Source organism: Paroedura picta, chromosome 3 (genome assembly GCF_049243985.1).
Source record: "Paroedura picta isolate Pp20150507F chromosome 3, Ppicta_v3.0, whole genome shotgun sequence".
Classification (NCBI taxonomy): Eukaryota; Metazoa; Chordata; class Lepidosauria; order Squamata; family Gekkonidae; genus Paroedura; species Paroedura picta.
This window is the reverse complement of record NC_135371.1, coordinates 55,561,039-55,585,166: the sequence shown is the minus strand read 5'-3', so window position 1 is coordinate 55,585,166 and position 24,128 is coordinate 55,561,039. Positions and strand designations below refer to the sequence as shown.

Here is a 24,128-nt window from a genome sequence, read left to right as displayed (position 1 = left end):
GTATCTGGGTTCAACATTGTCAGGTCTACAGTCCAAAGCTGAAAATATTGGTCTTGGTTTGGTGCACTTTGGCAACGCTCCCTTGACATTTGAGAAGGGAAACAATTTTTTTCCCTCCAGATTCACAACCATTTTTATTTGACAAAAAGACATAATGGATTGAGAAACTGGAGGAGGAACATAAGACAACATTAGGAGAAAAAGTGGTTTCTACTGGTCTTTCAACTCCTTCACTATTTGGGTGGGAGATTTCACTGTCACAGCTGAAGGAGTGTTGTGTGTCCAGGCACCACCAGCCACTGTTTTCATACAAGAGCCACAAGGACAGATCCCCACAGCTTCCCTCTTCATTTCGGTCTTGCCACAGAAGGAGCAAGCATGCTGGCTAATATTAAACTTGGCATGATGGCTAATATTAATCTTCTTTACCATCTTCCTCAGGGAAACTCGATACTGGGTACCATATTTACCCACAACGCTAACTTTCTTGGTGCGCTTGCCCATCTTGCTACCACTGCAGACTGCAGAAAGAGAAGCAAGGGAAACAAATTTTAAATATTCAGGAAAACACAGATCATGCAGATTCCCCTGATTAAATTGTAGCATGCAAGAAAATTGGACAAGACTATCTGAAGTATGGAGAATGGGATATTTTTTTTAATTAGTTATACAAATGTAAAAATATTTTACAATTCCACTAAGTCAAGTAAAAACCTTCTTCCAGTATAAACAACTGTTCTGCAAATCAAGTGGCTCTTATGTTGGAGGAAGAGCTGCTTAACTCAGAGGAAGACTCAATAGTCAAATATTCAATTTGCCTTCAAATACTGACTATTGAACAAAGATTCTAATTGATCTGAACTGCACCCAGTTATTGATAATCTCCACCATGAAGGAAATTTGCAAAGAGTTCAAGACTAACACACACTAAAGATTTAACAAGAATTCACTGATGAAAGCTCTTTCTGAAATAAATTTGGTTAGTCTTTAAGATATTACTGGACTTCTGTGTACTTTTGCTTATTAAAAAACTATCACTAAAAAGCCAAAGCTGAGAGTGAGCTAAGATTGGCCAGGGAAGCCCATTGTAACAAGAAAAGATTTTTCAGTTATGTGAGGAGCAAACGTAAAGTAAAGGAGGCAATAGGCCCACTGTTGGGTGCGGATGGACAAACTCTAACGGAATATGCAGAGAAAGCAGAAAGGCTTAGTGCCTATTTTACATCTGTTTTTTCCCCACAGGTCAAAGGGTTTAGGCACATCTAGAGATGGCCGTAGCCAAAGGTTAGTGTCTGGGTGGCAGGCTAACATGGATAGAGAGGTTGTCGAGAGGCATTTAGCTGCACTGGATGAGTTCAAATCCCCTGGTCCGGATGAAATGCACCCGAGAGTACTCAAAGAACTTTCCAGAGAACTTGCACAGCCCTTGTCCATCATCTTCGGAACCTCTTTAAGGACTGGAGATGTCCCGGAGGACTGGAAGAGAGCAAACGTTATTCCGATCTTCAAAAAAGGGAGGAAGGATGACCCGGGAAACTACAGACCAGTGAGTCTGACCTCTGTTGTGAGTAAGATAATGGAGTAGATATTAAAGGGAGCGATCTGCAAACATCTGGTGGACAATTTGGTGATCCAAGGAAGTCAGCATGGATTTGTCTCCAACAAGTCCTGCCAGACCAACCTAGTTTCCTTTTCTGACCAAGTAACAGGTTTGCTGGATCGGGGAAATTCGGTTGATGTCATTTACTTGGATTTTATTAAAGCTTTTGACAAGGCTCCCCATGATGTTCTGATGGATAAGTTGAAGGACTGCAATCTGGATTTTCAGATAGTTAGGTGGATAGGGAATTGGTTAGAGAACCGCACTCAAAGAGTTGTTGTCAATGATGTTTCATCAGACTGGAGAGAGGTGAGTAGCGGGGTACCTCAGGGCTCGGAAAAATGGGCAAATGAGAACAAGATGCAATTTAATAAAGATAAGTGTAAAGTTCTGCATCTGAGTCAGAAAAATGAAAAGCATGCCTACTGGATGGGGGATACGCTTCTAGGTAACACTGTGTGTGAACGAGACCTTGGGGTACTTGTGGATTGTAAACTAAACATGAGCAGGCAGTGTGATGCAGCGGTAAAAAAGGCAAATGCCATTTTGGGTTGTATCAACAGAGGCATCACATCAAAATCACAAGACGTCATAGTCCCATTGTATACGGCACTGGTCAGGCCACACCTGGAGTACTGTGTGCAGTTCTGGAGGCCTCACTTGAAGAAGGACGTAGATAAAATTGAAAGGGTACAGAGGAGAGAGACGAAGATGATCTGAGGGCAAGGGACCAAGCCCTATGAAGATAGGTTGAGGGACTTGGGAATGTTCAGCCTGGAGAAAAGGAGGTTGCGAGGGGACATGATAGCCCTCTTTAAGTATTTGAAAGGTTGTCACTTGGAGGAGGGCAGGATGCTGTTTCTGTTGGCTGCGTAGGAGAGGACACGCAGTAATGGGTTTAAACTTCAAGTACAATGATATAGGCTAGATATCAGGAAAAAAATTTTCACAGTCAGAGTAGTTCAGCAGTGGAATAGGCTGCCTAAGGAGGTGGTGAGCTCCCCCTCACTGGCAGACTTCAAGCAAAGGTTGGATACACACTTTTCTTGGATGCTTTAGGATGCTTAGGGCTAATCCTGCGTTGAGCAGGGGGTTGGACTAGATGGCCTGTATGGCCCCTTCCAACTCTATGATTCTATGATTCTATGATCATACTTCCCCTTCCGGAATAACTGGATTAAAATGGATGTGGAAAAAAATACAAAAGTGTTTTCAGTCAAATCAACAATACTTTAGAAAAAACAGTTATATAAACCTAGAAAAGTTTCACCTTCTGAAAGAACACAAGAGCATGTTTCCTAGAAGGTGGTATATAAAGTACATTCAAGGGAAAAAACGAAGCAGAGGGTGTGTTATGCAACAGAATGAAGTGGGAGTGAAGTGATAAAATCCTGACACCACAGCTACTCCAGATCCCTCCAAAGTCTGTTACTCTGATAGGTGGGGAGCTTAAACACATGACACTTCCGCAACCTTTAGCAATACAATCAATTCTACTTGCATATTTAATGGTTTTAGTTCTAGTGATTTACCTTGTGTTCGGTAAAAAGCTTTTCAAATCAGCACATATTTTTTATTCAAATGAACCAGCCATGAAGACTATTGCAGGTCAATAGACTTATTAATTAATATCTACAAGCATCTAGTACAGTAGTTCTCAAACTTTCTCGAGCCAACTTATCCCCTATGCCCCCTTTCTTCCCTCCTCTCAAAAAAGCATTATTGAGAATACCAGCTTGCATGTCTCACTAAGGGAGATAATGCCGATAAAATCATACTGTTGGAAATAAAGAATGGATTCCAATAAAATTCAAAACAATAACAACTTAGAGTTCCATTTGCCAGCATGGTGGCACAGTCTGGTTAATCACAAATAAGTGAACAGTGTTGTCAAAATGCCCATCTCCAGTACCCCTTCTTACCCCCTCCTCTCTTAGAGCCCCCTCAGTAACTATAACCCCCAGGGGTGGGACAAACAGAGAATTATTAATCTAGCAAGTAAATATATACTCACTAGGAGCAAAGCCCATTGTATCCAGGAGTATCCAGGAGTGTGGGGACATGAGAGGTTAGTGGCATCGTGGCCTTCCCCACCTCCCCACGGCAGCCAGGCCTACTCATAGTTCCAAGGCTGGGGATGACCCTCCCCCTTCCAGCTCCCACCCCCCAGCCCAGGACCCATCCATGCTGCGCAGCCAGCTAAGCATGCGGCTCTGGGGTGGCTGTGGCCCGTGAGTGGGTGGGTGGGCAGGTGGTGGGTAGGGCTGGCATTGTGCCCTCCCAGGTCCCCTTCCCCACCTCCCTGGGGCAGCTGGGTTCCCCCACTCACCAATTGGACTCCTCCTGGTCGTAGGCCAGCACCCGTCCAAGTTGTGCAGCTAGCCAAGCATGCAGCTCAGAGGTGGCTGTGGCCCACGTGCTGGCAGGCAGGCTGGCAGGCGGTGGCAAGGGTTAGTGCCATGGGCTCCCCACGTTCCCCTCCCATCTCCCCATGGCAGCTGGGCCCACCTGTGGCACCGAGGTCAGGACTCGCCTTCCCCCCTCCCAGCTCCCACCCTTGCAGCAGGCCAGCACCCATCTGAGCTGTGAAGTCAGGCAAGCACATGGTTCAGTGGCATATGCGGGCCACATGTGGGCTGGAGGGCAGGTGGCAGTGAGAGCTCATGTTGCAGCCCCCCAAGCAATCCTTCCTGGCTTGCCACAGCAACCGAGCACCCCCTCCCCATTATGATGCCAATGCCAAGGTTTGGTCCCCCCCTACCTCCCAGCTTCCAGCTCCCAGCTGCCAGCTTGCCGGGTGAGGCAATGGTAGCAGTCTCCCCCCCCCCCACCATGCAGTGGAGGCCATGGCTGGCTCTGTCTCCCTCCCAGGCCCCAGTCGCTGGCTGGGCACCTGCCCTCCCCCCCCCCATGGTCCCATGTCCCCTGTTCCTCCCTCCCAGCTCACTTGCCAGCTGGGTTACCTCTTGGTGTCAGCACAGTAAAGCAGGCTGACACTTCTTCCATGAGGAAGACATTGGAGGGGGATGTGGCCAGAGGCAGGACAGCCTACTTGATTGACTGTTCATTGGACAGACAGCCAATCAGGGGTGGGACAGCCTGGCAGATAGGGACAGCCTGGCCTGATGAGTCCCACCTCCTCCCACCACCCTTATCCTGTTTTATTTAGATGTTAAGATAAGATTGTTTCTTTTAGCCTTAACCGTGGCTGTTGTGTACTTAGTGTTTGTTGTTTGCACAACTATACAAAACATGGCAATGGCAATAGGATCCCTCTGCTATTAAAACACCCAAGAAGCTGTGGGGGAAAATTGTGTTCACAGTAACTTGTTTCTTGTCCTCCACATTAGCGCTGGCTCGCTACAGAAATGGTTGCACTAGGCCATATAGAAGAGCTTATGTCAACACTCGTCTTGGGAGAATTATGCAAAAAGACTTACTTACTATCTACAAGCTAATAAGGCTGTAGGGACAGAATGAAAGTGAGCATTTTATTGACTGTTCATGGAGCAAATATTTTGCTATTGTTCATTCTGTGATGACACCTGCTTCACCAAATACCAAAACTTATGATGAACTGATAGCTGTATTGAAGACATATTATTGCCCAACACCATCTGCTACTAGAGGGTTTTTTATTTAAGTGTGATCAATGAGCCAGTGAAAAATAGCAGAAGACATTACAGAGCTCTGTCACCTTGCTGAACATTGTGAATTTGGAGATCTTTTGGAAGGCTTGTTATAAGATCAGCTGATCTGTGGAGTCACGGAAGAGGCCAACCAGCAGTGCCTTCCCTCTGAACAGAATTTGACCTTTCCTGCAGCACAGCAACAAGCATTAGCAACTGAAGCTGCTTCATGTAATATCAGAGAAATTTGTAAAAGGCAACCCATTGACACTCACATTCTCCAACAAACCCATGAATCAGATAAGGAGCAAGTACAGAGGCTCACGTCTACATCAGTGGTATTACATAAATCAAGTAGGGCACCTATATGTTTAAACTGTGGAGGACAACATAAATAAAGTGAATGCAGATTCGGGGATGCTGAGTGTCACACTTGCCAAAAAAAGGGGTCACATAGAAAGAGTTTGTCAGTCATGGGCTATACCCAGGAAACAAAGAGAGCGAGGAAAAAGCACCCAGCATACAAGACATACAAAAGACATACAAACATTTTACTCCATTCACAATATATTCATGCTGCTGAGGAGCAATGCCTAGAAATGATTGCCACTGTAGACATAAATGGTCAGAAGTGCATAATGGGAGTTGATTTTCGGGCTAATCCACTATCAGACATAGCAACACATTTTCACAGATATTCCAGGACCATTCCCCCAGATTACTCAGATCAAAATCTCACCTTCGTGGTTACAATATGTCATATGCCCATGTCAATTTCTGTTCGTTTTCCAGGGCTGGAGGTGGTGTCCTCCACTCCACCCCTCCCACCACCCCTGTTTATGCTTTGCATCCTCACCAGAGGCAAGCAGTATAACTGTGTGTCCCTTTTGAAATGTTAAACAACCCTTGTAGTGACTAGAAATAGAAGGCCAGCTGGGGAGATAACTGGCTGGCACCAGTATTCACACCTCTGAATTTCAAACACTTTTTTCTGAAAAACCAGTTTCCCACCTGCTCATAAGGGTGGGAGCCTAAACCTGTATATAGCCCCATAGGTCCTTTGTTCAAATTGTCTTTGTCAATTTCCTTGCTGTGATAAACCTCCATTGAAGCCTGTTCCAGCATGTTCCTTCTAGTAAACCAGCTTTGATCATATGCCTGATATTCTGGGACTTTGCTTTGTTGGGTCAGAAAGTAAACTTCTGGGTGAGCTTCCGTGACACAATGGACAGATTGCTCAGATCTCTAGAAATTGTGATTTCGATATTCACTATGGACCTGTCAGACAACCATTACCCTTCCTAGTTACAAAAGAGACTGTGCTCAGAATGATAGAAAAATATTTATATTTATATTTATATTTATATTTATATTTATATTTATATTTATATTTATATTTATATTTATATTTATATTTATATTTATATTTATATTTATATTTATATTTATATTTATATTTATATTTATATTTATATTTATATCCCACCACTCTCAGCAAAGCCGGCTCATGGTGGGTTACAGCAGTGGTTCCCAACTTTTTTATCACCGGGGACCACTCAATGCCAGGGACCACTCACCGGGGACCACTCAACACCTTTTACTGAGGCCCGGTGGGGGGGGGTAGTTTACTCCTCTACTCTCAACCACTGCCCTAACGCTCTCTGATCGCTATGGTAATGTTTAAACATCCCTTCAAAATAAGATACAGACACGCCACAACAATGAACATAAGGAACATTTTATTTTCACTCATGACAATGACAAATCAATGGGAACCCTGAGCTTGTTTCTCTGCAACGAGATAGTCCCATCTGGGAGTGATGGGAGACAATGACACCCGAAGGGCCGGGGGGGGGGAGAGAAGGCGTCCTTCAGGGCCCACCTCCAATTAGTCGAAGGACCACATGTGGTCCGCGGCCCACAGGTTGGGGATCGCTAGGTTACAGGATAAAATTGGGTATTGGTAGAGGAGTTTAAAAATTTCATAATTATGTATTTGGTTATTCTTTTCAAATCTGAACAGACCACAAGCCACATCTTGGAATTTTCACCAAAGGCAAATCAATGCCTCCCATTTATCTTCCCGTATGCAAGACTGAAGTACTATGTTGAATGTTTATGATTATAATCTCAGTTATAGACCAGGGAAGGAAAATGCAAATGCAGATGCCTTAAGTTGCCTGCCTCTGCAGATATCTGACTATGCCATTCCTCCACCAATGGAAGTCTTTATGCTGGAACTGTCAAATCATAAGGGTTGTATACTATGGGGAAACAGGGTGGTAATTCCAGAAGCAGGATGCCAAGTCATACTAAGAACTCTACTTGCAGCACATCTAGGCATGGTAGGAATGAAGGCACTGGCCAGAACTTATATGTGAAGGCTTGGGCTAGATATTGATAATGAAAGGGTTGTGAGTGAATGCAACATATGTTAAGCTACTTGTCACAATCTACCAAAAGCTCCAGTTTTCTCTTGAGACATAGACTTTGCTGACCTTATTCAGGGCAAAATCTTACTAATTATTCTGTATTCTTTTTCAAAATGGCTTGAAGTAGCCATCACCCCTGCTGCCATCATAGTTTTCCATCTGCTTTTTGCAGCTTAAAGTTCCAGACACCATTGTTTCAGACAATGGTACAGTTTCATCTTTGCAATTTTTCAAGATTTTGCTAATAACAATCTCATTAGGCACCACATAAGCCCCAGGCAAATGGGCAAGGAGAGTGAATGGTACAGACTACAAATGAAGCACTGAAAAGGATTATTTTTGAGCACTGGGCAACCAAATTGGTAAGATTCCTGTTGACACAACATGTTACACCCTACCTTTTAACTGAATCTAACTCAACTGAGTTGTTATGGGATATAGATCATGTCCACCCTGATATTACAAAGAACAGGAGCTTTATTCTGCTTTGACATCTAGGAATCTGTGTGCTTTCTGTTCTCAGGAACCAGTAAGGCTCAGAACTATGGCAATGGTTTACATTGGGTTCCATCTAAAACAGTGGAAATTATAGGGCCTTTTCATATAGTGTATTGACCACAGATGGAGGGTAGGAAGGGCTTATTGCTTCTTCTTAGCCTATACCCTGCAGGGTTAGGGCATAATAAGAATCTGCAGAACCAGGCCTGAACAAACTTGGCCTAGAGCTCTAGAAATAGCTTAGTTAAGTATTCATTATTACAGTAGTGATGTAATCTGCCCTGCAGTTAGTCTTCATAAAGAGACCTTCAGCCAATGAAATTTTGTTTGTTCCACTACACAAAATGTGGCTAAATGCTGTATCTTCGTTACTTCCTTGGTATCCCTTCCTCAGCCAGAACCACCTACCATACCAATAGAACACTAAGTTTGAAATACATTATCAAAAATGTGACAGCCTTTCTTGCTTAAACCAAAATCTATATCCCTCTAGTTTAGACCTCTTAGTGTATCCGCCAACTTAGCAATTATGCTGATCTCATTGATCGTACTGTTTCATACCTTTCTCAGTAAGTAATGTAATTCAGATCCTTTTGCAGACATCTCTAGAGTGTGACTGGGATACTGTCATTCTGAAAAACTTGATGTCATCAAGTATATTACCTTTCTATGTCTTTTATAAGAGCCTCTTGTGGCGCAGAGTGGTAAGGCAGCAGAAATGTTGTCTGAAAGCTCTGCCCATGAGGCTGGGAGTTCAATCCCAGCAGCCGGCTCAAGGTTGACTCGGCCTTCCATCCATCCGAGGTCAGTAAAATGAGTACCCAGCTTGCTGGGGGGTAAACGGTAATGACTGGGGAAGGTACTGGCTGTATTGAGGGTACCCCATATTGAGTCTGCCATGAAAACGCTAGAGGGCGTCACCCCAAGCTTCAGAAATGACCCAGTGCTTGCACAGGGGATACCTTTATGTCTTTTGTATGAGTTTGTTGGCAGGGAGTCCAGTTTGTGCACTGGACTCCCTGGGGGTTGGGGGTCTCCTTAATAAGACCTGCAGATAAACGAGTGCGGCCTACCCAGCTGGGAGGTCAGGAGCACATACCCAAGCAATCCATGGGGCACCAAAGCGAGGTGGACACCTGGTAGGCCCCGACAGAGCCACTGCCCAGAGAGGTATTCCAGACACAAAGGACCTGCTCTCCTGGCTGGGATGGAGTGGATGCTAGGTACCTAAGGACCCTCGGGTTAAGCAGCCAGACAGCTGAGGGGTCAGGCTACTTACCATGCAGGGCCAACCCTTTGGAAGGTGACATAACAATTATCGACTGTGGCCATATTTATGCCAAAAGTGAGTTTTATCTTCACTGGTAGAACTGCCACCCTGTTAATCAATAGAATCCATACCACATTTTACCAACTTGTCAATAAGAATACCATGTGGAACCTTATCAAAAGCTTTACTGAAATCAAGATAAACTATATCCACAGCATTCCCCTTATCGTGCAAGGTACTAACTTTCTCAAAAAAAGAGATAAGGTTCTTGAGAAAGCCATGCTGACTCTTAGTAATCACAGCTATCTGTTCTAGCTATTCAAGGACTGAGTGATGATTTGGTCTAATATTTTGCCAGCTATAGACATCAAGCTGATAAATTAGTAGTTACCTGGATCCTCCTTTTTCCCCTTCTTGAAGATGGGGACAACATTTGCATGCCTCCAATCTTCACCTGTTCTCCAAAAATTGTCAAAAATAATGGACAAAGGCTCAGAAATTACATCCACAAGTTCTTTTAGTACCCTTGGATACAATTCATCTGGCTGAGAAGACTTAATTTTATTAAAGTCCTCTTCTTACTAGTTTGGCAGTAGCAAAATATTATGGTTGATTTTCATAAAGCCCTGCTTATCAGTGTTTACAATGTATTCCTTTTTCTATCTCAGGGATAGCAAAACAATAGAGGACCCGGTTGTTCCAGTCTTGTGGGCAAAATATGTTTGCCTAGGCATTCACTAACTCCCTGGGAGCGTTGAAGCAAAATACATGCTTTCCAAAAAAGCCCTCTCTTGTGTTGCATGTTTTACTTCTGTTCAGCCATAAATATATGTGTGAAAATGTGCACATAGCCTAGGCTATGAGATTTGCACTAACTTGCATTTTGACTTGGTTTCTACAGGCAGTGTAACACTGGCACAAGAGTGAGCTTTGATTCCATACTCTGAATCTCTCTTCTACAATATCTATTCTCTATCGCTTGGGAGCCACAAAAGGCCCTGATTCTGGGGCAGATGAGGCAGTAATGCTACAAGGAGTCCTTTCTGCTGAACTCACAGCCAGCTGAATAGATTTCATTTGATTACTTTAAATTTGAAGCACTGCTTACCTTTGTGCATTTTCTCAACAAACTGTGAAGTGCAATCTACCCAGAGCAACATCAACTGAGTAATCACAAAACGGAAAGGGGAAAAAAGTATATTAGCATGCCATGAAATGAAGCATCACAAATCTTTACAAAGCAAAAAAAGAAAAAAAGAAATGGTTTATCTGGTACTCTGGAAGTTATGACTAGCTGACAATGCATCATATGCTGGAGGAAATTTTGTATGATTGGATGAGTGATGTATTTTTAAAGTCCTGGATGTTGACAACTGGTTTAACTATGTTATACTAGCTGTAAGGAATTGTGCTTAGCAGGCTATATATAATGTTGTTATTGTGCATGAAACATCTATCATGTCTACTTCTGTCTGCAAATAAATATAAAGTAATATTTTAACTGTAGTTGCAGGCTACTGTTTTTTACAGACCCTCTTTCTTTAGAGACCAATTTGTTTCTGATAGCTTGATAAACATAAATCCATAGACTAATGAAGAATAAAAATACAGCAGAATAGAAAAATATATTATTTGGCCCACCCAACTAAATCTAAGAAAGCAATTGTATAAATTAGAGATCATCAGTTTGATCATTTAAAACCTCTCATATGAAAAATTTCCTTCAAAATTAGTAGGTTCCACAATGTCTAATCAAAGGTATCCTCATATTCTTCCCTTTAGCAGCAGTAAGCAACAAAAAAAATCTTCCACATTTTAGATTTTTTAATTTTATAAAAATGGAACTACCTGTGAGCAGAGATTTCTCACTCATTTTCTATTATAGTTTAAAACATTTATTTGCTACCTTTGTCCCTTGTGGTAGTCAAGTCTTCAGTCGATATTTCCCCACTCACTGTGATTTCAGTGGAAGCCCTCTACAAAAGAAGCCATCTTCCATCTTGTCCACATGACCCTTCCACATACATCTGAGGATACGAATACACTTTTGTCACAGAGAGCACATAGATCCAAGCAGAGCAATAAATCTTGCACAGTTATGGCTTGTTGAGCTCAGCTCCTGATTCAGCAGGCCCTGCCAATTTCATGTAGCAGTCAGATATGAATTGTAACTTTTGCCATTTTACCATTTTTATCATGATTATCTTTACACTGCTCCGTGGGAGCGGTATAAATAAAAGGCTAAGGGCTGTGGGGGAGGTCTCGGTCTGGGATGGGGGGGGGCAATGATTGGCTCCTTGCCCCTGACTGACAAGCAGAGGGCTCTCCGCTTGTCAGCTCACCTCCCGACCTGCCCACCCCCCAACCTGGCCCGCCTTCGGTGGACAGCCGCTATTTTGTCGCTGGCCGCCGACAAGGCAGGTAGGCAGCCGCCCGCCCTACCTTCTCCCCTGGGCGCACTTCCCAGGCCGCCCCCCCACGACTCTCCTCCACTGCTGCATTCCCGCCCACCCCTCTCCCCAGCGCAAGCTTCCCAGGCTGCCCCCGTGCAGCTCTCCTCTGCCGCTGCATTCCTGCCCACCCTTCTCCCGAACACAAGCTTCCCAGACCCCCCCTCACCGCTCTCCTCCATGTCCACTTTCCTTCCCCCACCCAACCACCCACCCTTCTCAATCCCCCATGCTTACCCACCCATCACTATCTGGCCCTCCCTCAATGTTACCTTCCCCCCTTCCTCCCGCCCCAGCCCCCTCCCCTTTAATGGCACCTACCTACCTGCCTTACTGCCTTTGTCCCTCCCAGAATTCACTTTGTCCTTCCTTCCTTCCGCCCATTCATCCACCCACCCCACTAGCGCCCACTGTATTTTGGGTACAGTGGGCTTAATATCTAGTGATCTATATTTCCATTTTCTGTTGCAGAAAAATAAACAGGAGTCCTGTGACATCCTGAAAATTGACTCATTGTCCGGGTCCACCTGGTCGTCAGGACGCAGCCCTGGACTTGCAGGAGGAGGGGGGGTCAGCCCCTTTCCCTCCCGTGGTGGCCTGGCTAACTTTCCCATCGTCCTTGATGGACTGGGGTGGGCAGGTAGGGTCACATGACGTGGATCGTGTGTTCACGATGTCCTCGGATCCTGGGGTTGAGTTGACAGCACAGCTGGAGTCCGCTGAGATCGTGATGTCAGAGCCGAAGGTGCCAGGGGCATGGCAGAGGCACTGATAATGGACGGACTAACAACCAAGCCGCAGAGGGCGGAGGCAAGCCAAGGCCCGCCGAAGAGACTGTTGCTGGCTGGCCTCAATCCAGTCGGCGTGCCCGCCCACAGCTGATGTGACTGTGAGGGCGGGGCATGCTGAGACGCTGAGAGGGAGGAGGGTTGAAAAGGGAAGAGTATGGGTAGGGTAAGGTTCCCAGGGAAGCAGCGGAGTGAAAGGATGGGGTGTATGTGCAGAGAAGGAACAATAAACGTCATGGTTGGAGGCTGTAAAGACCGGTTTTCTTGGTATTGGGAGCTTCCCCCCCTTTTTCCTTGTGGGTTGACGGGCTGTGGTGGCATCTTGTTACTGGTCGTCAAGGGCTACAGTCACGACAGAAAGCCAGCTGTCACCAAACCCTTAGAGACTGCGTTAGTCTGCCCCAGAGAAGGTAGCGATGGAGCCTGTGAGATAGGCTCTACGCTAGAGCAGGACAAGCCTCACACTTGTTTTCAGAAGTGCCTACAATAAGTCCCATATTATCAATCAAAGTGTCCTTACAAACACAGCCTTAATCTAACACAGGCTTTCTCAACCAGGGTTTCATGGAACACTTGGGTTTCTTGACAGTTTCTTGAATGGGTGAAACTTAATTAATTTTAATACATTTTAAAAAATAGTTAAACATTTATTGGGTTAAATTACCATACATTTTTACCTCCCCCCAATTGTACAATGATGGGCCTGGAGGAGGTGGGAATGGGAGGGGCCCCAGATGGGCTGGGTACACAGCTATGCTTCCCAACCATATCCTGCACAATCACACCATTTCTGGGGCTTTTCAAAGCTGAAGAATGTTTCTCAACAGTAAAAAAAGTTGAGAAATGCTGGTCTAAATAAGATGTTATAAAGAAACAGAGTAGTAAATGGCAGGAGAAAATGGGCCATGAAATGCAGAAAGTACAAAGAGACACCTAATTTTGTACATTTCATATGTAATCAAGAAAAAAAGCAGAGATCTTTCACAATAGGTAGGCCTCAGGAGATCTTAGGAAAACTTGGCAGCTTTGAGCAACCCTAATTAACATTGTGTAGCTTGGTTTCCTGCCAAACTTGAGCTTGGCTGTACTGGTACTACTGGACCTCTTGGACTTCAGTATTGTATAGAAGATCTTGAGTAACTTCAGACATCCTGAGACACCTTAGTATCTCTGGTTACTGTGGGACGATGTTCACCATCCACTTTTCTTTGCTGAAGGGTCCTGATTGCTGCCAGATCCCCATTCTAACTGCTGGCCCCAAGGAACTGGTAGCTGCTGTTCCAATATTTATCCTTTTTCTCACAAAAGACCATATGTACCTCTCCAACAAGGGTCTCTATTTAATTTATTATTTAGAGACCTAATAACCTGTACTTTCATTATCCCCACTAGGACAGGGTCCTGACTCCTGACCAGATTCATGGTTTACCCCAGAGCTGCAAATATGGAAATGGGAACTGTGACTGCTAGAGCAAGTCCAGCAGAAAACTTGCGACAAAACCTCAAGACCACCTTATAAGTTGCTTATGAGATGACAGTAAAGTCCATAAAAAGACAATATTTCACAGCCTCTATTGTCTCAGTTGGTCATGCCTAGCACAATTTTCAAACTGATTTGATCTTTGATGTCCTTCATCACAGGACTGTCTATTAGCTGGAAGGCATTTGTGAGCTTTTTCATAGAGAAAATCTTGTTGCTCCACCACGTTAACCAGTGACCTTGACACAGTAATGGAACTGGAGTCCCCTTGGCCATCTATTCTAAGGGACCTATTTTGGACTACTTCAGTTCACTCTTCCTGGCTAATGTGGACAGGACTCTGGTAACTGTTCATCCTACTGAATGTCTCCTGGACTCATGTCCCTCATGGCTACTCAAAGCTGGTGGTGAGGAGATTTGTAGTCCTCTCTGGGGGAAATTCACTGGATCCATCTGGCCCAGCTAACTACTGCCCAATTCTGTATTTGCCATTTCTGGTTAAAATTGTTGAACATGTGGTTGCAGAATAAGTGCAGAGTTTCCTGGATAAAACGTTGGCTCTTGATCCACTTCAGTTCGGTTCCATGGATGATGATCTCCCAGAGACAGTTGGATCTAGGTGGGTCAGCACTGCTGTTATCATTATCCCTAACAGTGGTGTTCAACACAGTCCATCATGAGCCTTTAGCCCACCACCTAGTACAAAGCAGTTTTTTAGTGGAGAGGGAATATGCGTTGGCAAAATAGGTCTGTGTGCAAGAAGTATTGTTGTTCAGGATCAGCTGTAGATCATTGACAAGGTTTCTGACTAGCCTGAGCTGGAAATTGACAACTAGTGATGATTTATTGTTATCTTTTTGAGGCCCATTTTGTAGTAACTGTTTCCTGGGTACCAGTCCTTCCCTTGTCAATCTGTTTCTTCATTTTGTGAAGCAGATATTGTAACCCAAAGAATGCTTACTGTAAATCTTATAGCACCTGTCTCAGAAATGGAAACATATCTAATTTAGTGCTTGTGCTCAGGGTGGCAGCTGGGGACATGCAAATATGTATAGCAGTCAGTGGGTTTTGGTGTAAGGAATCTTTAGTTTCCCATTGTCTAGTTATACAGTGGTATACAGAAAGGGAACTGATTTGTGGAATTGTTGAGCCTATGAGTGAATCCTAAATCCCAGGGAGGTCTAAGTCCTCTACAAATATGTTTGCATATTTTAGTCACAGGTGATTATGGAATAAAGTGGCAAACCTTGCTGGTAAGGTGTGCTTTGGCTTTGTAAAGGATAATGTCTTTCGTGGCTTGTAATCAGTATTTATATGAGATGTTGTCATATAAAGCCTCACTATGATGGCATTATAGAAGAGGGTCAATTAACTTCCTCAGGAAGTTAATAGTGCCTTAAAATACTGAGATGGTTAAAATATTGAGATGGTTAAAATAAATTAAAATATTGAGATGGTTGCATTTTGGCCTGAGTATAAACTCTGTATAGCTAGAAACTAATATAATGCCAAAACTCAAAATAATGCGGTGATAGCTATGTGTATTCCCCCTTCAAGGATTGCTGCCTTGTTGTGGCAAGGGGGCTTGCGTAGTTCAGTGAAGCTATGAGCTATACCGTGCAGGGCCACCCAAGACAGACAGGTCATAGCTGAGAGCTCTGACAAAAGGTGATCCACTGGAGAAGGAAATGGCAAACCACTCCAGTATCTTTGCCATGAAAACTCTATGGACAGTTCCAATAGGCATAACGATATGACGCCGGAAGATGAGCCCCTCAGGTCGGAAGGTGTCCAATATGCTACTGGGGATGAGCAGACGGCTAGTACAAGTAGCGCCAGAATGAATGAAGCGACTGGGCCAAAGCCGAAAGGACGCTCAGTTGTGGAAGTAACTGGTGGCGAAAAGACAGTCCGATGCTGTAAAGATTTTTATTCCATAGGAACCTGGAACGTCAGATCCATGAATCAAGGCAAGCTGGATGTGGTCAAACAAGAAATGACAAGACTGAACATTGATATTTTAGGAATCAGTGAACTAAAATGGACAGGAATGGGTGAATTTAATTCAGATGACCATCAGTTATACTACTGTGGACAAGAATCTCGCCGAAGAAATGGAGTAGCCTTCATCATAATCAATAATAGAGTAGGAAAAGCAGTCTTGGGATACAATCCCCAAAATGACAGAATGATCTCAGTTTGAATCCAAGGCAAACCATTCAACATCACAGTGATCCAGGTCTATGCCCCAACCACTGCTGCTGAAGAGGATGAAGTTGATCAGTTCTATGAAGCCCTACAACCCCTTCTAGAAGCAACGCCCAAAAATGATGTGCTTATCATCATGGGGGATTGGAATGCTAAAGTAGGAAGCCAAAAGATAACCGGGATAACAGGCAAGTTTGGCCTTGGAGTACAAAATGAAGCAGGGCACAGGCTGGTAGAATTTTGTCAAGAGAATACAATGGTCATAGCAAACACTCTTTTCCAACAACCCAAGAGACGACTCTACACATGGACATCACCAGACGGTCAACACAGAAATCAGATTGACTATGTGCTCTGCAGCCAAAGATGGGAAAGTTCTATACAGTCAATAAAAACAAGACCAGGAGCTGATTGTGGTTCAGATCATGAGCTTCTTGTTGCAAAATTTAGGCTTAAATTGAAGAAAGTAGGGAAAAGCACTAGGCCACTCAGGTATGAACTAAATCATATCCCCGACGAATACACAGTAGAGGTGACAAATAGATTTAAGGAATTAGATCTGATAGACAGAGTGCCTGAAGAACTATGGACGGAGGTTCGCAACATTGTACAAGAGGTAGCAACTAAAACCATCCCAAAGAAAAAGAAATGCAAGAAATCAAAATGGCTGTCTGAGGAAGCTTTACAAATAGCTAAGGAGAGAAGGGAAGTGAAAGGCAAGGAAGAAAGAGAAAGATACACCCAACTGAATGCAGAATTCCAGAGAAAAGCTAGAAGAGATAAGAATGCCTTCTTAAATGAACAGTGCAAACAAATAGAAGAAAACAATAGAATGGGGAGGACCAGAGATCTTTTCAAGAAAATTGGAGATATGAAGAGAACGTTTCATGCAAAGTTGGGTATGATAAGGGACCAAAATGGTAGGGACCTCACAGAAGCAGAAGAGATTAAACAAAGGTGGCAAAATTATACAGAACAACTATACAAGAGCGAGCTTAACATCCCTGATGACCACAGTGGGGTAGTTACTGACCTGGAGCCAGACATCCTGGAATGTGAAGTCAAATGGGCCTTAGGAAGTCTGAGCAACAATAAAGCCAGTGGTGGTGACAGCATTCCAGTTGAACTATTCAAAATCTACTCAATATGCCAGCAAATTTGGAAAACTCAACAATGGCCACAGGATTGGAAAAGGTCAGTTTACATTCCAATCCCAATGATGGGCAATGCCAAAGAATGTTCAAACTACCGCACCATTGCACTAATTTCTCATGCTAGCAAAGTTATGCTCAAAATCCTACAAGCTAGGCTCCAGCAATATGTGGACCGAGAACTTCCAGAAGTACAGGCAGGATTTCGAAGAGGCAGAGGAACTAGAGATCAAATTGCCAACATACGCTGGATCATGGAGAAAGCTAGGGAGTACCAGAAGAACGTCTACTTCTGCTTCATTGACTATGCTAAAGCCTTTGATTGTGTGGAGCACAACAAGTTGTGGCAAGAGATGGGAATACCAGAGCATCTTATTTGTCTCTTGAGAAATTTATATGCAGGTCAAGAAGCAACAGTGAGAACTGAACATGGAATCACTGACTGGTTCAAAATTGAGAAAGGAGTTCGGCAAGGCTGTATACTGTCGCCTTGCCTATTTAACTTGTATGCAGAGCACATCATGAGAAATGCGGGATTAGAGGAGTCACAAATTGGGATCAAGATTGCAGGGAGAAATATCAACAACCTCAGATATGCAGATGATACCACTCTAATGGCAGAAAGTGAAGAGGAACTAAAGAGCCTGTTGATGCGGGTGAAGGAGGAGAGTGCAAAAGTTGGCTTGAAACTCAACATCAAGAAAACAAAGATCATGGCATCCGGCCCTCTTAATTCATGGCAAATAGATGGGGAAGAAATGGAGATAGTGACAGATTTTATTTTCCTGGGCTCCAAGATCACGGCAGATGGGGACTGCAGCAAAGAAATTAAAGGACGCTTGCTCCTGGGGAGGAAAGCTATGGCAAATCTAGACAGCATCCTAAAAAGCAGAGACATCACCATGCCAACAAAAGTGCGTTTAGTCAAGGCTATGGTCTTCCCAGTTGCAATGTATGGCTGCGAAAGTTGGACCATAAGGAAGGCCGAGCGTCAAAGAATTGAGGCTTTTGAACTCTGGTGCTGGAGAAGACTCTTGCGAGTCCCTTGGACTGCAAGGCGAACAAACCGGTCAGTCCTAGAGGAGATCAACCCTGACTGCTCTTTAGAAGGCCAGATCCTGAAGATGAAACTCAAATACTTTGGCCACCTCATGAGAAGGAAGGACTCCCTGGAGAAGAGCCTAATGCTGGGAGCGATCGAGGGCAAAAGAAGAAGGGGACGACAGAGAATCAGGTGGCTGGATGGAGTCACTGAAGCAGTAGGAGCAAACTTAAATGGACTCCGGGGAATGGTAGAGGACAGGAAGGCCTGGAGGATCATTGTCCATGGGGTCGTGATGGGTCGGACACGACTTCGCACATAACAACAACAAGCTATGTGTATTATATATAGTAAACATAAGCATGCTTATTTGTTTCTGTATACATGTGGGAAAGACCTTCTTTTAAACTGTTCCTGGTATTCCCCAGTCATATATACCTGTAAGATCTGGGAGAACATTTCAACCTCCCAAGATACATGGCAGATAATCACAAAAAAGAATTCCAAAGGGAGGTTCTAGCACAAATTTTCCAAATTAAAATTTGTCAAGAAGTCTGTCACTGTATCTCAAGGACTTAACAAAGGCCTAGGATTCCTCCAGAATTGTCTTAATTTCTTAACTTTTTAACCGTACTGTTCGCAGCATTTTTCATTACAACCTTTCATATTGATGAAATAGGCTCTATCCCATGAACATTTAAATTAGAATTTTTAAAAATGACATCTTCACAAGATACCTACTTACTCTAAATGTTTATATCCTGTTTTTTCCACTTTCTTCAAAGTTAAATATTTTTTCCAATGACAGTTAAAGATTTTAAAAGCAGTTTTTCAATTTGAGAGATTTTTGTAGTACCTGTGTAACTCTCACATTAAAACCAGTGGAATTTAAAAGTACATAATGTTGGTGAGATTGCACTCACTGTTGAGTAAAAGACTAATGCATTTCAACTTGCATAGAAAGATCATCCTGTAAATATTATCAGTGATTGGTGTTCCATAATGCATTCTGCATCTGCTTGCAGAACAGTTGCCCAGTGACATTCTATATCCCAGTGTCCTCCTATACTATATTCCCTTGCAATCAAACATTTAATTACAAGTCACCAGTGTAATTTCACTCTTCAGAGGATCAACACAGGAAGATTTACAAAGATTAAGAGGTTTTTCCTCTGTCTTTAAAAGGGATTACTTAGATCATTCAAGGCATTTGCTTTAAGGCTCCATCCTGGCTAAGAAATACAGAACTGTTAAAGCCACTGAGAACATATAATCTGCAGCAATAATCCCTCTTGCAGATATGTTGTTCCTTATAGATCATTCTAATGTTTGCAAAGATTTGTTGCCTAATAATTTGACTCTTATTTCACAGGGGAGTAGTAATTTCTCTTCAAGAAGCCCTGGTTAGAGAAACATCAGGAACAAATTGCTCGTTACCAGTGTTCCCACACAAGTTTTAGATACAGAATGAGGTTTGCCATTAATCTTTTAAGATAGAGCGGTTATTATGATATAAACATATGTCTCCTTGTGGAAGTAACTATATAATATTTATTAATTACTGTTTAATTATGACAAACCTAATGATACTTCCACTCTTATTTCCTTTGAGAAAGTGATTGAATGATCAAGTGAATAGCTCCCATTATAACAAGCAAGTCAGTGATTAATGACATCAAAACCAGAAGCACAATTTAGGTGGAGCAAGGAAGAACTGTTTATTTCCTATATTTTTAATATCCATTTCTGAACATTGTGGATCTTTGGTCAATAAAATATTGGCTTGCATTCCTGGACAAGTTGAACAATATTTTGGAGCATTGGTGCTGACATGACCAGGACTGAGTTGTTAATATTTGTGTCAATTATCTAGATCCCTCTGTGTTTACATATATTGTGTAGTTATATAGCATTTCATCATGTCACATGCTGCATATAAAATGTTCATCATTCAGCTGCATAATCTGTATATAATGCTGATTCACTGATGGATAAATAATACTGAAAAATGAAAACTTTACTGGGAAAATTCAGTGTGAGGAAACAGAAAATAGGACAAAAATAAATGATCACAGATATGATATACATAATTGAAATATAAATAGCATTTTGAGGATCAAAACAGAAAAGAGAAGACATACTTAATCATCCATAGCTGAAACAAAAAAACAAGCCTTTGGCTCATGAATCTTTGTCTACTGCATTTTTAATCTTTCATGCAAAGTTAGGCCTGCATATGAAAACACCATTGCAAGGACGTCACAGTCAGTACATTTCCCCATCATCAATAGATCAGACAAACAATGAATACCAATTCAGGCTCTGTGCACAGGTCCTTTTGAACATTAAAAGCTATATGCATGACAAGAAATGATATACAAACCTGAGCTTGATTCCCAAATAGTGGTGGACATGAACCAGCTCAAAAACTAAAGTTCATAACAAATTTTGGGGCTGTTTGTAGTTTGTAGACTGAAGTTCGCTGCAAGTTGACCAGCATGAACTTTCCATGAATTTCCATGAAATTTCCAGATTAATTGTCATCACTAAAATAAAAATGTTTACCAAACCTCAAAGCAACGAGAGGGAAGGAATTCACCTGTATTGAAACAATGTTTTAAGTTTCAAACTGGGCATGCTAGTTTCAAGATGGTTCTTCTTTGCTGGCCTTCCTTTGTGTTCACTTCCCATTTTCTTGCACAGAGCTTGCAAAGTCCTCCCTTACTTGGATTTGTAACTCTGTGCTTCCAGACCAATCCTTTAAAGCTTGCAGTGCTAGTGGCACTGGTACTGCTGGCATTCTGTTTTGCTGGGCTTGCACCAAATGCTTCCACCTTGCATGTCTTGTAATTGAGCTGGCATTGCCACATTGGCACTGGGTTCTGCTGAGCACTAGTCCTACTGGACTTATGACTCCCCTCCCTTGCTTGGAGTGTGAATCTGTGCTAGACATCAGTTCTGTTGATCTGGCATTGCCATTGTGTCATTGGGTTCTGCTGGATACTAGTGTATTACACTAATTCTGCTTAGTTTGCAAAAGTCCCCTACCTTCAGTTTTCTACTGCAGAGATTCTCTGGGATTTTGATTTGCTTTGCTTTTGGGGGGGGGAGGGTTGCTGTTTTCTCCTCTCCACTGGAAACAATGAAGTATTGGGGAATCTTTTTTAGTGGGCTGTAACTCACACTCCATAAATCCGGTCATCATCAAACTTGGAGGGCAAGCAAATGAGAGTCAGCTGGAGATCACCTGCAAGTTTGATGTCTCTAGCATGTTCTATTCCATCACAAGCCTCCTGAACTAATCAGTTCATTGAGATCATAAAAGTTCATGTTAATTCATGGCACACTGGAAATCATGAACCAAAATGAACCACATTTTCCCAGTTTGTGCCTATCCCTATTCCCAAATCTTACCATGCATGAACTGGCCTTACTGGATAAGTGTTAGTCTTCTGGAGGAAAATCTTCCTTGACTCCTCCTTACAGCAGCCCTCTGTGATTTCCAGATAAAAGCATTGCTGGAGTTGGGGGATCTCCATAGATAAAAAGGTTGCTGGGCAGAATGTTCTGCAGTGAGAAATAGCAATCTGGTAAGATCTCTGCTGTGAGAAGGAAAAATCAATGGTGAGTTCATGGATACCAGGTCCTTACATTCTTCAATACACAAGGTACAGTTAAAAGTAATCTGGCAGAAATAATGAAAAAAGTATTCTAAACTCAGTTCTCTGCAGTGATATTTTAAGCAGTCTTGTTTTTGAAAATCTTGAAACAGAAAGAAGCTGAATTTTTACACTATAGGTTTCAAAGTCAGCGCTAGATCTGCAAGCTCAGTTTGGGAACTTTTGTGCCATGTTAGCACATACTGTGTCTCGCTTCATTTTGTTCTCTGCTATGGTTCTCAGTAGTCGCAATTCCCGAGGGATGAAGGGAACACTTTCAGAGCCATTTGTGCTTCAGAAAGATTTTACTAGCAGAAACCATTTTGTTGTTACAAGTAAAGAAATGAAACTGTGAGGATCACAGTAAGTTCACTGTGCTGAAGGTCTGTGCAGATGGTAATCTTGCTAAGGCCGAAATCATCAAAGCAAAACTTCACATGTCATGAGTTCTCCACGTGTAGGCCATACTGCCATATAGAGAAAAGTGCAAATGACACACACTAACGATCAAATGATAGTTCATTTGTGACTTGCATTTAAATTTTGCTTCCTGACAAAAATCAGAAGGAATCACACATCCTTATCCATTTCTGTGAACAGGATGTGGTGACATCCTAGAGTGTGCAAGTTCCAAAGGATGTTTAGTTGTGAGATTCATGCACAACAATGTGATTACACTGTATGTATACTTTACATTTTGTTATTCAAGAACCTTGATTGAAATAGACAGTTTCAACCTTTCAGACCCTCTGATTCCCTTTGACTACATGTAAAGCTTTTCATAGGTAGATATGGCAGCTTTGAGGGGAGCAGCAATATATTCACCAACACTGACCTAAACTTCCAGTATGCTATTTAGAGTACTCATGAAACTTTCTCAAGTCCTTCATTAACAAAGAAATAGCAATGGGAATTGATTAATTTTCTTATCTCTAATTTTACCCAGTGTTGTGGGTGACCAAGCCATTGTCCTGTAACTAAAGATCTTATCAAAAGAGGAATGCCAATGCACACCTACCAGGAAAGATAATGACAGGCAGAAAGCAGTACATGAGAGAGAATTCATTGATGCATTTACCCATTCAAGTAGCCTTTTTCTGCCCAAACTGCAGTTAGTCCATATGCAGAAACTTTTGGGATGGACCAAATTATCTTCTTGTACATGGGCTGCGAATTTGACCTTCTCTCTCTTCAGTTGATCCTAGGAAAGATGTTTTCCAGGGCTATGGAATATATGTGGTAGAGTAATAGTTCTAGAGGTAGGAGGGTTGCATCTAGAGGGGAAAGAGATGACACTGCGCACTTTTCCCTCTTCAGTCAGAACAATTCCACTGAAGAGCCAGGTGAGGCAATTTTGCTCCTTTGCCTGTCCTCAGTGCAGTTGTCCTACCTGCATGGCTATCATTCCACATGGGTCCCTCAAGTCTTGGAATCAATTTCTGGGAGAAAGCAGAGACTTCTGCTAGAAGGCAAAAGAGGAGAAGTACTGTGATCATCAAATCTTTCTGCTGACGGATCACTAGATTCAACCCTTTGTAAATGTGTTGTTGTAGCTGGACTTGAGGCCACGACTATAACACATCCAACCAAAATCACATTCTTTCAAATTGGGCTGTAAATTTCAAATCTCTTATTTGTGTATGATTAAGACACGAGTTCTCTGTCTAAAAATATCCAAAGCAGGCCTAAGCTTAAAATATCATCTGCATGAAAGGACTGTAAAGGGAATCTCAGCAGAGCTTCTCCCAAGCTAAGCTTTCATTTTTAATTTTGCATATTTATATTTTGTCATTCAATATGAGCAGTAAAACCGGAGTATACGGGACAATATTTCCCCTTCCTCCCCCCAAATCTCAGTTCTATTTCAAAACCATTCAAGTTATCATTCTTTCGATTGCGATGCTTGAACAAACAGAATTCT

General features: G+C 42.7%; 1 long non-coding RNA gene and 1 pseudogene across 1 annotated transcript in view; one reads left to right on the top strand and one right to left on the bottom strand.

Moving 5' to 3' along the window:
* LOC143832030 (uncharacterized) overlaps positions 1-10,837 on the top strand; it is a 76,395-nt gene extending 65,558 nt beyond the window's left edge. Inside the window, exon 4 of the long non-coding RNA XR_013229066.1 lies at positions 10,331-10,837. This is a non-coding gene — a long non-coding RNA (uncharacterized LOC143832030). The remainder of the gene's footprint in view (positions 1-10,330) is intronic.
* LOC143832028 (large ribosomal subunit protein eL43 pseudogene) lies at positions 211-511 on the bottom strand (annotated as a pseudogene).
* Positions 10,838-24,128: the final 13,291 nt, after the last annotated feature.